Source organism: Microcebus murinus, chromosome 17 (assembly GCF_040939455.1).
Source record: "Microcebus murinus isolate Inina chromosome 17, M.murinus_Inina_mat1.0, whole genome shotgun sequence".
Taxonomy (NCBI): domain Eukaryota; kingdom Metazoa; phylum Chordata; class Mammalia; order Primates; family Cheirogaleidae; genus Microcebus; species Microcebus murinus.
In genome coordinates, this window is record NC_134120.1 from 47,370,987 (window position 1) to 47,386,393 (window position 15,407).

General features: G+C 36.8%; 1 protein-coding gene and 1 long non-coding RNA gene across 4 annotated transcripts in view; both read right to left on the reverse strand.

The window, feature by feature from the left end:
• The window catches only part of LOC142861627 (uncharacterized), a 355,037-nt gene that overhangs the window by 137,943 nt on the left and 201,687 nt on the right, over positions 1-15,407 (reverse strand). The window lies entirely within an intron of this gene.
• YES1 (YES proto-oncogene 1, Src family tyrosine kinase) overlaps positions 1-15,407 on the reverse strand; it is a 63,217-nt gene that overhangs the window by 30,742 nt on the left and 17,068 nt on the right. Inside the window, exon 2 of one of the 3 annotated variants that reach the window (XM_012746233.3) lies at positions 8,136-8,238. The exons of the other annotated variants lie outside the window; for them this stretch is intronic. The gene's annotated coding sequence lies outside the window, so the exon portion shown is untranslated. The remainder of the gene's footprint in view (positions 1-8,135; positions 8,239-15,407) is intronic. 3 annotated transcript variants of the gene reach the window in all.

A 15,407-nucleotide genomic window follows, 5' to 3' on the forward strand; every position in this document is an offset into this window, starting at 1 on the left:
TCTATTATAATTCTTTGTTTGCTGAGTTTTATCATAAATGGGTGTTAAATTTTGTCAAAAGCTTTTCTACATGTAAGAGATGATCATATAGGTTTTTCTTCTCTATGAAGGTGGTCATTAAGGAATAAATATTTTATGTGTTATATAAACTGAAGTACAAATTTATTTTGGAAATTAATTTGTTGATATAATGAATTATATAAATTGATTTTTGAATGTTAAATCAACCATGGCACCTTTGCATTCTTGGGATAAAACTCATTTGGGTATGGTATATTGCCTTTTTAATATATTCCTGAAAGCCAATATTTTGTTAAATATTTTTATGACTATGATCGAGAGGTGTATTATTTTTTAGTTTTATTTTCTTGTAATTTCTGAATTTGCTTTTGGTATGAGGGTAATGTTAACTTCATAAAATGAGCTGGGAAGTGTTCTCTTTCTCCTCTATTTCTTTTAAAAAGTTTAAGATTGGTATTACTTCTTCCTTAAATGTTCAAATGAATTCACCAGTGAAGCTATCTGGGCCTGGAGTTTTCAATTACAAATTCATTATCTTTAATATATAGGGCTAGTAATATTCTTGATTTTTTTCTTATGTTACATTGGTAACTCCAATCTTTTAAGGATTTTTTATCTAGTTTAGCCCCACCCTCTCCATGGCCCAGGGCCCTCTGGTGGTTTTCACTAAATGTCCTGAGTGATTAACAAGGACTTTCCCCTATAGCTAATAAAAACTCAAATTCCTCCCCATCCCTCTGTGACCTCTGATATTTGTCAGCTCACACCAACCTGGTCATTCCTTGTCTGGCTTTATAGTTTTACTCTACACATGTAGAGCATCTACATTCTAGAATTCAGCAAAAAGTCAAAGAGACTTCTATGTACACTTTTAGCATTATTTTTTGACATAGTGTCCTTCTGCTGGAACGTTGCCCCACAACTTCCAGCTGCCTACACTTCCATAAATTCTTATCTCTATCTCTTCAACTGAGTAAGACCACAGTTCTTTGTTCAAGATTCCTTGTCCTTGCTGCGCAATTTGGAATGTGCCTCCAGGAAGAAAGCTGGGGTGGTCAGGTGGCTGAACAGCTCACCTTGTTTCCCCTTTTCTCAGGGACCAGAGTCCTGCTTTGCTGTTGTCCAATGTCTAAAAAACATTGTTTGGTTTATTTTGTCCAGACTTTCAAAGTGGTTTTTTTTTGTGGCTTTCTTTTTTTTGGTGGGGGTGGTTAGAAATGATAAATCCATCATGATCACTTAAAATGTTCTAGAAACTTAGAACCTAGAAAAACATTTCATTCTTTGGTTTTAATATCATTACAGTGCAAAGGGTATTAATTTCCAAAATAAATTTGTACTTCAGTTTATATAACAGATAAAATATTTATTCCTTAATGACCACCTTCAAATAAACATTTTTGTGTTTTATTATAATCTGTTGAAGTACTCTGGGGCATTTTTCTTTTGTATAATTTCAAGAAAGAAAACATTTTAAAAAGTCTTATGGATTATATGTGCTTGGTAAATCTAAATTCTTTACTTGGTTTAATGTTAGGCTCTTTTGGACTGAAGAAGGAGTTTTATCATAAAGATAAAAATGGTAATAAGGAAGAGGCAAGAATCTCATAAAAATCAGAAACTACTGATCAAATGGATTAATCCCTGTATCACGTTAAAGTTTGAATGCAGGTCCTGATACGAAATAATCATTGCTTTATTGCCAGAAGCGTACTGCTTCCCTATCATAATGTGGATTCAGCATCTCTATTTCTGTACTTCTGATGTTTGTAAGCAACTACTTCACTCTTTACTGGTATAGCTATTCCCTACCTCATAACTTCTACTTAAACTCCTAATTTTTATTCATTTGTGGTCTACCCCAGGTTCCTTCAATTTTCCACAGCCATTGCCTGATTTGTCTGTTTCTGAGTTTGCATTCACATGAACAAGAGTAAAAGCAACAGAATATAAATTGCCATCCAATTGGCCAAACTGCCTGACCAGTTACAGTTTGGCTGTTGGTTAAGAGACTGAAGGTATCATGCTGACTGGTCTGTTTAGCTTAAGTTCTTCTTAACATAAGGTCTCCTGGATTGATCTTGCTTTAACAGTCAGTGTAGATACACACTTTAGCAAAATACACTACAAGTAAAAACTTTTCAAACTGAAATGAATTTCTACATTAGATGTTTTTCTTTAAGGGAGATGAAGTCAGAGATTTGGAAGATTCAAGTTTAATGCTCACCTAGCTCCACACTAAGTCACTTGCCATTACCAGAGCGGAGAGTCAGGTCAAGGCCAGGCGTGGTGGCTCACGCCTGTAATCCTAGCACTCTGAGAGGCTGAGGCAGGCGGATGGCTCATGGTCAGGAGTTTCAAACTAGCCTGAGCAAGAGCAAGAAAGACCCTGTCTCTACTAAAAATAAAAGAAATTAATTGACACTGTCTCTACTAAAAATAGAAAGAAATTAATTGGCCAACTAAAAATACATAGTAAAAATTACCGGGCATAGTGGCACATGCCTGTAGTTCCAGCTACTAGGGAGGCTGAGGCAGGAAGATCGCCTGAGCCTAGGAGTATTAGGTTGCTGTGAGCTAGGCGTCAGCCATGGCACTCTAGCCTGGGCAATAGAGTGAGGCTCTGTCTCAAAAAAAAAAAAAAAAAAAGTCAGGTCAATACACACAAAGCTTTACCTTGCTTTCTCCTCACACCTGAATTACTTTCTGATCTTCCTGGATAATGGGCAAGAGGAGACAGACCGAGTGGAAAAGACAGAGCTTTGTGATAGGACAAGTTCTCCGGCCCCTTTCTTATTTCTTATACGGCTGTCTTGTCAACCTAAACCCCACAAAACACAGAAGGTAAAATCACTGTACTCAAAAACCTAGGCCATTATATTTGTCTTTTGTTTCAAAAGCCTGTGGGAAATAATAGGTTAGTAAGATAGTGACAGCACTAATAAAATGCTACCAAGTATTTAAGATGGTCAGACATTCTCCTCTTTGTCAAACCTCTGGCCCTTCATAATCCTGTCCATTGCAACTTTCCCACTTCTTTTCTTTCCACATATCCCGCTGCTTCTTTCAGCAAACTTTATTCCAATTTTCCTATGGTTTTCACACTCACTTAAAATATAATCTGAATTTTATTTGACTGTGTTTGCTGTTTCAACTATATTAAAACTGCCCATCAGGTCCCCAAATAACTCCACATTGCTAAATCCCATGGCCAATTTTCAGTCCTCTCAACTTACTTGATTTGTTGGCTACATTCAACACAGATCACTCTCTCTTCCCTAAAACACCTTTCCCACCTGCTTTTTAAGACATCACTCTCTTAGTTTTCCCCCATCTTACTGACTGCTCCTTCTCAGTCTCCTTTGCTGCTTCTTCCTCATCTTCCTGGAGTATTGCAGGAAGGACTTCTCTGTTTACATTCATTCCTTTGATATTACCCAGTCTAATACCTTTAAATACCATTTATAGGTTGATGATTACCAAATTCATATCTTTATGGACTTTTGGACTTCTCACTTGAACTCCAGATTAGTTTTTTAAATATGTACTCAATATCCCCCCTAGGATGTCTAAAAGCATTTCAAATTTAACATTTCCAAGACTCCTAATCTTCCTTCCCAAACCAGCTCCTCTGCAATCTTCCCCATCTCAGTAAATGCCATTCTTCCAGTTGTTCAGACCCAAAACTCTGAAGTCATTATTATTATCTCTTTATTTCATACTCTCCCAATTCCTCAGTAAATCCCTTGGCTGTATTTTGAAAATATATGCAGAATCTGAAAACTTCTCCCCACCTCCACTGCTACCCTAGTCTAAGCCACATCATCTCCCTCACTAATTCAATAATATTGAATTACTCTACTAGTCTAACTCATGTCCCAGTTCCTGCCGCTGTACCTTTTATAGCCTTTTCTCAAAGTACCAGAGTTATCTTTTCAAAACATAACTCATTTCATATCATTCTTTTCTGCCATAATTTGTCCAAAGGTTTCCCACAGCACTTTACGGTAAAAGCTAAAGTTCCTACAATGGCCTTTGAGATCCAAGATCCTACTATGTAGCCCCATTACCTCTCCACCCTTAACTACTGTGCCCTTATGTGTCCCACTTGTGCTGCACTCGCCTTCTTGCTATCCTTCAGACAGACCAAGCAAGGCCATCGCACTTTCTTCTCTCTGCCTGGAAAGCTCTTCTGACACATGCCTGCATGGTTCATCCTCTCACTTTCTTTTTAGGTCCTTGGCTATCATCACCTTCTCAATGAGATCCTCTCTAACCTATATAAATTAAATTAGCACTACAACATTCCTCAGAGCACTGCCTACTCCTCTTTAGCCTGCTTTCTTTGTCTCCATAGCATTTATGACTACATAAAGTGTAGTGGTTGAGAGCAGACCATTTTATTTCTTAATGTGCAGCACAACAGTTAAGAGCACAGACATCAGAGATAGTATGTTTGGGTTCAAAGTCTGAGTCTACCACTTACTAGCTGGGCAAGCTATAGGAAACTACTCAACTTTTCTGTGCCCCAGCTTCCTCACCTATAAAATGGGGATAATAAAAGCTTCACAGAGTTGTGAAAATTAAATGAACTAATAAATATAATGTATCTAACAGTGCACATATTAAACACTGTTTGCTATGATAGTGATGACTCTGATGATAATGATGGCTCTCTCTTTTTTATAATGTAGAGATGGGCAAACTTTTTAAAACTTGTATTGAAACAGAACATGCACACAGAAAAATAAACATAACAAATGTACAGCTCAGTGGATAACACAAACTGAATAGGAAGGCAGTCACCACCAAAATCAAGACACATATTATTGCCAGCACCCAAGCAGCTCCTCTTAGGTCACTAACCCCACCTGTTCCTCTTATGTAACCACTAGCTTGACTAGAGTTTAGTTTTGCCTGTTTCTAAGGCTTCTTATAAATGGAATCATATATTATGCCTTCTTTTGTGTTTGGCCTCTCAACGACGTTTGTGAGACTCATCTACATTATCTTGTGTAGCCATACTGTGCTCATTTTCACAGCTATGTAGCATTCTTTTATGTGAATACACCACAGGTAAGAGATTTGTTTGCAGTTTTTTGCTATTATTATAATGATAGTAATGAATATCCCTGAGCTCTCTCTTAGTACACATGTATGCCATTCTACTGGAAACACCCTGTGCAGTAGATTACTGGGCCAAAGTGTTTACACTGCTGAACAGTTTTCCAGAGTGGCTATATAAACTACACCAATTAATACTCTAAACAGCAGAGCATGGGAGCTTTATCAATACTTGGTATATCCAATCTTTTAAAATGTATCTGTTCTGGTAGGTGTGTAGTGGCTTCTCATTGTGATTCTAATTTTATGTTTATTAATAATTACTAATGAAATGAGCACCTTTACATATGTTTATTAGCTATTCTCTTTTGTGAAAGGTGTGTTCAAGACACATTCCTTTTTCTATAGGGTTATCTGTTCTTTTCTTATTGATTTGTAAGACATTCTTTATATTTTCTATATACTGAAGGAGTAATATTTTATCCCCTTCACTCCTGTATCCCCAGAACCTAGAAGAGGGCTTGGAATAAAGTAAGTATCAATATTTTTTTATTTTTATTTTTTTGACACAGAGTCTCACTCTGTTGCCCAGGCTAGAGTGCAGTAGCATCAGCCTAGCTCACAGGAACCTCAAACTCCTGGGCTCACGCGATCCTTCTGCCTCAGCCTCCCAAGTAGCTGGGACTACAGGCATGTTTGTGCCACCATGCCTGGCTAATTTTTTCTATATATTTTTAGTTGGCCAATTAATTTCTTTCTATTTTTAGTAGAGACAGGGTCTCGCTTTTGCTCAGGCTGGTCTCGATCTCCTGACCTTGAGTGATCCTCTCGCCTCAGCCTCTCAGAGTGCTAGGATTACAGGCGTGAGCCACCTCACCTGTCCTAAATTTTTTTTTTAAATGAATGAGGCTTGGCTTTATTTTCCTTCAGATCCTAATCATTCAAATTTCTACAACTGTGCCTCATAATCTCACAATCCAGCCCATGGAAGTTCAAACATGTTGACTGCCTAATAACCTTTATAAAGTAGAACTCTGTCTCCTGGATAAATCTTTCGATGGCTTCCTACTACCTACAGAATAAAAATCTCAACCCTTAACCTGGTATTCCAGGTTATAACCTGGTATACCTGCTAATCTTCCGAAACATAGACTTGGGGTTAGGGAAGACAAAAAGGCCAATTAGACATTAACTACAAAAATCAGGGGGCAGAAGTTGTCTTTTAAGCAGAGATAGCAGGATGTGCAAAAGCTAACAGTCTAGAGAGAACAAAGTGGGTTTTTAAACCATAAGTAGTTCAGTGTTGGTGAAGTACAACATAAAAGAGTAAGAAGGGGAAAGATAAGGCCAGAATATACAGCAACAGGGAACATGAACCTTACATTTCCTTCTCCTTAACACAAACTGCCTTATATATGTATATGGGCATTCATTTAATTTTTGTTAAAAGAATCACTAAGTTATAACTTGATTCTGATTAGTTCTATCCAACAACCTGCCTAACATTTATATCCCCCATCCCCTCCAAAAATCCAAGCATAGCAGAAGTTCTAGAAATACTTATAGATTTTCCACCTATTTTCTAACTTATCAATTCCGTAAGTCATATAAAAAATTTTCAACTTTATACCAGGTGGTCATCTATCAGAATTACCTATATCAGAACCTGCTTTATAACAGTATGTTTAGCAAAGGTGGAACAAATTTGAAATAAGTTTTCAATGCATGTGACTCAATCATTAGTGTTAATACCCTATGATGTTGTATATTACATTGTGTTAAGGTATTTTGTTTTAATAATATTTTACATTTTAACAGTACTTTATACCTCCAAAGTATTCCATTATTATTACTTAATTTGATCCCATAATAATCCTGATATGTTAACCAGGACAAGTAGGTATAATCTCTACATCTTACAGTTGAAGAACCTGAAGCTGAGGAAGGTTAAGTGTCTTGCTCAAGTTGCTGAGGCTACATGCCACCAAAATAATGGCTCCAATGCTCAACCTGCAGTAAAAGTCTACTAAATTTGGAAACATCTCCCTGCCCCTCACCATGACCATGTTGCCTTATTATTGGTTGATTAAAAATTCTCAAATGATTTAACATATTTTTGAACTTTTAAAAAAATTTAAATGTACATAATTTCTATAAACTAACTCTAAAAAGCTACCTAACTGTGACATTACATGCTTTATTCATTTAGGGGGTAAAAAGCCCTAGTTTGTCATTTTGCCCAGATAGCTCAAATTTACAAACAAGTTTTAAATTTTTAAGAAATCCTAGAGAAATAAATTTATAGATTTTCTTTTCCTCCCTCCCTCCCTTCCTCCCTCTCCCTTCCCTTTCCTTTTTTTTTTTTTTTTTTTTGACACAAAGTCTCACTCTGTTGCCCTGGCTAGAGGGCCATGGTGTCAACCTAGCTCACAGCAACCTCAAACTCCTAGGCTCAAGCAATCCTCCTGCCTCAGCCTCCCGAGTAGCTGGGACTACAGGCATGCGCCATCATGCCTGGCTTATTTTTACTATGTATTTTTAGTTGGCCAATTAATTTCTTTCTATTTTTAGTAGAGACAGGGTCTCACTCTTGCTCAGGCTGGTTTCAAACTCCTGACCTTGAGCAATCCTCCCGCCTCGGCCTCCCAGACTGCTAGGATTACAGGCATGAGCCACCTCACCCAGCCTAGATTTAATTTCATAAAGATATGAAATGAACAATCTCCAGGGGTCATAGTGCTCGATAGGCCACAAATGTAGCCAATGATTTTTCTCAAACTTTCATTTTAAAATCCCCTCCCTTTAGCATAAAGCACAAAAGGGTAGGCAGGACCATAAAAGAAGAGAAAACAGAAAGGAGGAAGGAGCAGAATGTTAAAGGGCACAAACTTTGTCTTGTAAAAGCAAACAACTTAATTTTCCAAGAGTCAAATAATAGAAAATGTGAGCAATGGAAAAGTGAGCTTGCAGGGCTCACTAACGGTAGCAATTTTCTACCATTTTTTTCTTTTCTTTTCTTTTATTGCCCTTTAGATAAATAAACAACTGACCTTAAAGAAAAAGCAAGCCAACTCATTCTAAATTCCTGGAGCCTCATGGTTTCTTTAGAAGACTGGCATTGGATCAGCCATGAGAAGAGCCTGATGTAAAGAACTGTAAAGAATAAACTTTTTTGTTATGGATTATAGTAATAAAAAATAACTTACAAATGAATATGAGGTCTTCAGATTAAAAAAAAAATTCAATAGAACAATTCTAAATTATGAAGATCCCAGGTAATAGTTAATTATCTTTAGCTACAGTAGGCAATTATTACAGACAGCTTGTTGGTAGAAAGGCATTTATAAAGTACTATTAAGCATCATTCCCCTATACAAATCCAGTCAACTACTGAAAAAATAAGCTGACCTTACACCTATCTTAAGAATCTTTAACCTTTCAGCTTTTCACACATTATCTCCTGTTTTTTGTCTAGATTTCTGACCACCAATTAAAGAGAACAATTAGATAACACTTTCAAGTCCTTAAGTCAATTAAATGTTTCTCAGACACTGCATGGACTCTTCTTTAATTGGGATTTTAAAACTTAAAAACACACCATGCAACTATTTCTATAACAATGTATTTATCTCTTCTGCTTTATAAAAAATCTTTTTATGACTAAAAAGAGCAGAATGAATTAGTTTATTAAATTGACCAAAAACTCTTTAATTTCCCCAAAATTCTTGTGATATTTACTTTATTTCCACCATGCTTTTGCTATAACATCTTGAGTTTCAATGTATGTTTTATTTAATAGATTTAAAACTTAAAAGTTTGATATATAAATAAAATCATATAACTGTAAGCACAATTTCAAAATTTTTATTAATATTACTATAATCCATAACAAAAAAATAACAACAGATCTGGGAAGAAGTTTTCAGCAATAAGAGCAACAAGCAGCTGGACACAGTGGCTCCCTGAAACCTGTAATCCTAGTACTCTGGGAGGATGAGGTGGGAGGATTGCTTGAGGCTGGGAGTTTGACACAAACCTGAGCACGAGTGAGACCCTGTCTCTAATAAAAATAGAAAAAGTAGTCAGGCGTGGCATGAGCCTGTAGTCCTGGCTACTCAGGAGGCTGAGGCAGGAGGATTCCTAAAGCCCAGGAGTTTGAGGTTGCAGTAATCTATGATGAAGCCACTGCACTCTACCCAGGTGACAGAGCAAGACTGTCTCAAAAAAATTTTTTTTTAAAGCAACAAGCAAGGAACAGGCTGGTGTGTTTCAGAAACCAAAATAAGTCATATGATGGAAAGCATGGCTGGAGATAAGTTTGGGGAGGTAAGGCAAGAAGTCAATCAGTTCAATCTGTTACAGCTCTCACAGACCACAGTCCTTTCAGATCTCTGTTTTCTTTTGGTGCAGGTCTTATGTTTTGCTAAACCACTAGCCTCTTTCAGGAATCCTCAAGCTAATATTTCTAATAATAAGGGTAAGAAAGAAGTTCTTAAAAATTAAGTCCTGGCTGGCCTGAAGGTAGTGAGTTATCTCAATTGATGGTTCATAGTCAATAACCCTTTCTCCCTTCTCACTGCTGTGCTTGACTTATCTACAAAAATAAAAGAAATTATTGGTATCCAAGAATGTAATCGTAACTTGTGCATAAAAATAACTTATGAATTAATGTAAAGCCTTTTAAAATCATTTTTTCTAGTTATTAAAAACTATTTATTTTGAAATAATTTTAAATATACAGAAGAGTTAAAACCACTCTTTTATGAGACCAATGCACTGCCAGTTGCACTAAGAGGGCAACTTAACTGCTCTTTTAAAACACTGTCCTTTATAGTTCATTTTACTACCTAATATCCCTTCCTTCTCCAGCAAAATATATTATTACATGAAGCAGTTTATTTTGTTTTAGAGTTTAATATAAAGTTTAAAAATGTTTGCTTCAAATTTTAATTGCCTAAAGGACACAAAAAAATAGATATTCCAAGTTCATGAATTGGGAGAACCAATATTGTTAAAATGTACATACTAAAAAATAAACACAAAACAAAAAAAGGAAAATAAATAAATAAAATGTACATACTAACCAAAGCAATTTACAGATTCAATACACTCCCTACCAAAATACCACTGACATGCTTCACAGAAATAGAAAAAATAACCCTAAAGTTTACATGGAACCACAGAAGACCTAGTATAGCCAAAGCAATCCTGAGGAAAAAAAAGTGGAAGAATCATATTACCTAACTTCAAATAACACTACAGAGCTACAGTAATCAAAACAGCATAGTACTGACATAAAAACAGAAACATATAGCAATGGAACAGAATAGAGAGCCCCAAAATAAATCCACACATCTACTATGAACTAATTTTTAACAAAGGTGTCAAGAACATACACTGGAGCCGGGCGTGGTGGCTCACGCCTGTAATCCTAGCACTTTGGGAGGCCAAGGCGGGTGGATTGCTCAAGGTCAGGAGTTCAAAACCAGCCTGAGCGAGACCCTGTCTCTACCAAAAATAGAAATAAATTAATTGGCCAACTAAAAATATATATACAAAAAATTAGCCGGGCATGGTGGCACATGCCTGTAGTCCCAGCTACTCGGGAGGCTGAGGCAGTAGGATCGCTGAGCCCCGGAGATTGAGGTTGCTGTGAGCCAGGCTGATGCCACGGCACTCACTCTAGCCTGGGCAACAAAGTGAGACTCTGTCTCAAAAAAGAAAAAGAACATACACTGGGAGAAGGATGGTTTCTTCAATAAATTGTGCTGGGAAAACTGGATATCCATATGCAGAAGAATGAAACTGGATCTCTATCTCTCACCATAGACAAAAATCAAATCAAAATGGATTACAGATTTACATCTAAGACCTGAAACTATCAAACTACTAAAATAAAACATTGGGGAGGTTCTCCAGGACATTGGTCTGGGCAAAGATTTATTGAGTAGTATCACAAAAGCACAGACAAACAAAGCAAACTAGGACAAATGAGATCGTGTCAAGCTAAAAAGCTTCTGTACAACAAAGGAAACAATCAACAAAAGTGAAGACACAACTCACAGAATGGGAGAAAATATCTGCAAACTACACATCTGACAAGGGATCAATAACCAGAATATATGAGGAGGTCAGACAACTCAACTGAAAAAAATCAAATAATTTGATTTAAAATGGGCAAAAGATCTGAATACACATTTCTCAAAGAAACTACAAATGGTCAACAGGTGTATGAAAAAATGTTCAGCATCACTAATCATCAGAGAAATGCAAATCAAAACTACAATGAGATATCATCTCACTCCAGTTAAAATGGCTTTTATCCAAAAGACAGGCAATAAGGAATGCCGGGGAGAACAGGATAAAGAGGAACCCTCATACACTGCTGGTGGGAATATAAATTAGTACAGTCAGTACAGAGAACTGTATGGAGGTACCTTAGAAAACCAGAAAACTAAAAACAGGGCTGGGTGCAGTGGCTCACACCTGTAATCCTAGCACTGAGAGGCTGAGGTGGGAGGATCGCTTGAGGTCAGGAGTTCGAGACCAGCCTGAGTGAGTGAGACCCCATCTCTACCAAAAATAGAAAAAATTAGCCAGGCGTGGTGGTGTGCATCTGTAGTCCCAGCTACTCAGGAGGCTGAGGCAGGATCACTTGAGCCCAGGAATTTAAGGCTGCTGTGAGCTAGGCTGACACCATGGCACTCTAGGCTGAGCAACAGACTGAGACTCTGTCTCAAGAAACAAAAATAAAAATAAATACGATAAAAAAAATAAATAAAAACAGAACCACCATATGATCCAGCAATCCCACTGCCAGGTACATATCCAAAAGAAAGGAAATCATATATTGAAGAAATATATGGACTCCCATGTTTACTGCAGCAGTATTCACAATCACCAAGATTGGAAGCAACCTAATTGTTCACTGATGGAAGAATGGATAAAGAAAATGTGGTACACGTGTACTTGCCATCAAATTGGCACTAACTGATCAACACTAAGGTGCTCACACAGTAGCAATATTCTTTGGGAGTTGGGAGTGAGTAAACTCACAACTAATGGATGTGGTGAGTGTTGTAAGGGGGAAAGGGCACGCCTCAAATCGTGGTTTGGGTGTGGCAAAGCCATAACATGTAACCAAAATGTTTGTACCCATAATATCCTGAAGAAAAGAAAAGAAAAGAAAAGAAAAGAAAAGAAAAGAAAAGAAAAGAAAAGAAAAGAAAAGAAAAGAAAAGAAAAGAAAAGAAAAGAAAAGAAAAGAAAAGAAAAGAAGAAAAGCAAATGTGGTACATATACACAATGGAATATTATTCAGCCATAAAAAGAATAAAATCCTGTCATTTACAACAACATGGATGGAACTGGAGGACATTATGTCATGTGAAATAAGCCAGGCACAGAAAGACAAATTTCACATTTTCTCATTCATATGTGGAAGGTAAAAATTAAAATAATTGAACTCAAGGAGATAGGGAGTAAAATGATGGTTACCAGAGACTGGAAAAGGTAGCAGACAGGAGGAGACAAAGTAGAAATGGTTAGATATAATGAATAAGATCTAGTATTTGATAATACAACAGGGTGACTACAGTGAATAATTTATTATAAATTTTAAAATAACTAAGAGTAGAATTGGAATGTTCCTAACACAAAGAAATGGTAAATGCTTGAGGTAATGGATACCCTAATTACCCTGATCTGATCATTACATATTATATGCCTATATCAAACCATCACATGTACTCCATAAACAGATACACCTATTATGTATCCATAATTAAAAATTTTTCAAAAATTTTATTTGCCAAACATTCTAAAAGATATTTTTATTTCAATTTTTAACTTTCACTAAGAAAATTCTGTCTTGTCATCAATAAATTAAAAAGCTACAGTTTTGACATTCACTATATGCTCAATAAATATTCATTATTAAATTTTCTTAGCTTGTTTCATTCAAATTTAATTCCAATATAATCCCACGGATACCTACTAGGTAAGAGGATATGCAGCAAAGTACCAATTCTGCTTTTTAAATACGCCTGTTTTTTCTCCTAAAAATAAAAGTCTACAAAATAATGGTAATTACACAGTGCAATGGCAAAAACAAGCAATGATTTTCTAACAATCTATTGGGAAAGAACATGACCATACTTTTTAAATTCATGGAAAAAATCTCTCTAATCTTCTAAAATAATAAAACTTATTAGACGCCCACAGACATTCTTTTCTAGGAATCAAAAGGATGACGATGAAAGATTGGTTCTTGTTCTGTCAAAAGATATACTCTCTATAGAAGGCTCTTTTAGTTGGTACAGCTGTCTACTGGGTATCCACTGGAATATCTTCTAGGAATATCCAATTTACCGTGTCAAAAATGGGACCTGTCATCTTTCCCACCATAATCCACTCTTCCTTTGTTATCCATGTCTCAGTGAATGGTAAGCACAGGGATCCCATCCACCCCACTACCTTAGAAACCTGAGGGTCATTTTTAACTTCTACCTCTCTGCTATGGTTTGCATGTCCCCTCCAAAACTCATGTTGAAACTTAATCCCCAATGTGGCAGTATTGAGAGGTGGGGGCCTTTTTAAGAGGGAACTGGATCATGAGGCTCTACTCTTATAAATGGATTGATTGATCAATTTATAGATTAATTGATGAAAAGGCTAATGGATTAATGCATTATCATGAGAGTGGAACTGGTAACTTATAAGATGGTGACAGCTTAGCGCCTTGCCATGTGATACCCTGTGCCACCTCAGGACTCTGTAGGGGAGTCCCTACCAGAAAGAAGACCTTCACAAATGTGAGGACCCTAGAACCTGGACTTCTGAGCCTCCAGAACTGTAATAAATAAATTCTTTTTCTTTATAAATTGTCCAGTTTCAGGTGTTATTATATCATAAGCAACAGAAAATGGACCAAGACACCCTCCTATGCCTCATGTATCTAATCAGTTACCAAGACCTGATCATACTGCCCCATAATCTCTAAAATTCTTCTACTTCTCCCACAACTAATCACTACTTCTCTTGGCTACTAATCATTTACTATCTGGATTATTGCAGAAACCTCCTTAACTGACCCTCCATGCCTCTGCTGTTAGTTCTCCAATCTTTTCTGGCTGTAATGTGAAGAATGTTTGTATTTTCTAAAAAAGAAAATCTGATTATCAGCCTTAGATGGCCAGGCCCCCACCTTTCTCCCCAAATAAAATCCAAACTCATTAGCATAAAATAGTAGGTCCTGCATGATTTGCTTTACTTACCTCTCCTGGCTCTCTTCTTTTCCTTTCCTCACAGTCTATGCTTCTGGCATACTGAATTTCTTTTAGATTTTCAAATACACCATATTGTTTTCATAAACACTTGGCACAACCTACCTCTTTCCTTATGCTTGGCTTATGACTACACAACTTTCAGGTTTTAGCTTAAAAGTTCAAGGATCTTTCCTGACCTCCCATGTGCTCTTATAGCACATTTTATTTCCTCCCCCTCAGCATTTACTACACCAAATTGTCACTGGCTGTTTGTTTCTATCCTCCTCTGAACTGTAGGCTGTGGGACAGCAAAACATTTTTGTCTCTTTTGTTGCTTAGCCTAGTGTCTGGCCCATAACTGATGCCCAATAAATATTTTCAGAGTTCATGAATACAAACTGACTTTGGAGTTAGGTCTACATTTCAATTCTGATTCTGTCACTTGTGATCCTTGAACAAATTACTTAACCTCTACTAAGCCTGAATTTTCTCATTTTTTCCCCAGAAATAATAATTCCTATCTTGCAAGGTTGTAAGAATTAACTGATATCATATGCAAAGCAATCAGCACATACCCTAACAAAAACAGGTGTTTGCATTGGTTAAGACTTCTGGCTGCAAGGAAAAAATCTGACTCAAGGTAGGTTAAACAAAAAGTGGAATTATTATAAAGATTACAGGAGTGTCTCATTGAATTCAAGGTCATAAGAGAAAACCAGAACCAGAAACCTGAGTACTAGAAATTTATAATAGTTTGTTCATTCTTTTTCTCCTAATCCCTCTATCACCCCCTGCCTTCCCCATATCCTCTCCCCTCCCCAACTACTTTTCCCCCCCACCCCACTCCCATCTCTCCTCCATGCCTTCCATATGTTTGTCTCTCTGTATCTTTCTTCTTTGCTACTATGCTCATCTGCTTTTCTTCTGTGGCACAATGACTTTTTCGGCTCTTTACTTCCCATGGTAAAACATGCCTGCCAACAGTTTCAGAGTTATGTTCTTCATTTTAGAGCTAGACTGAGGGACTCTAAGTATCAATTCCAAATTCCTAAAGGA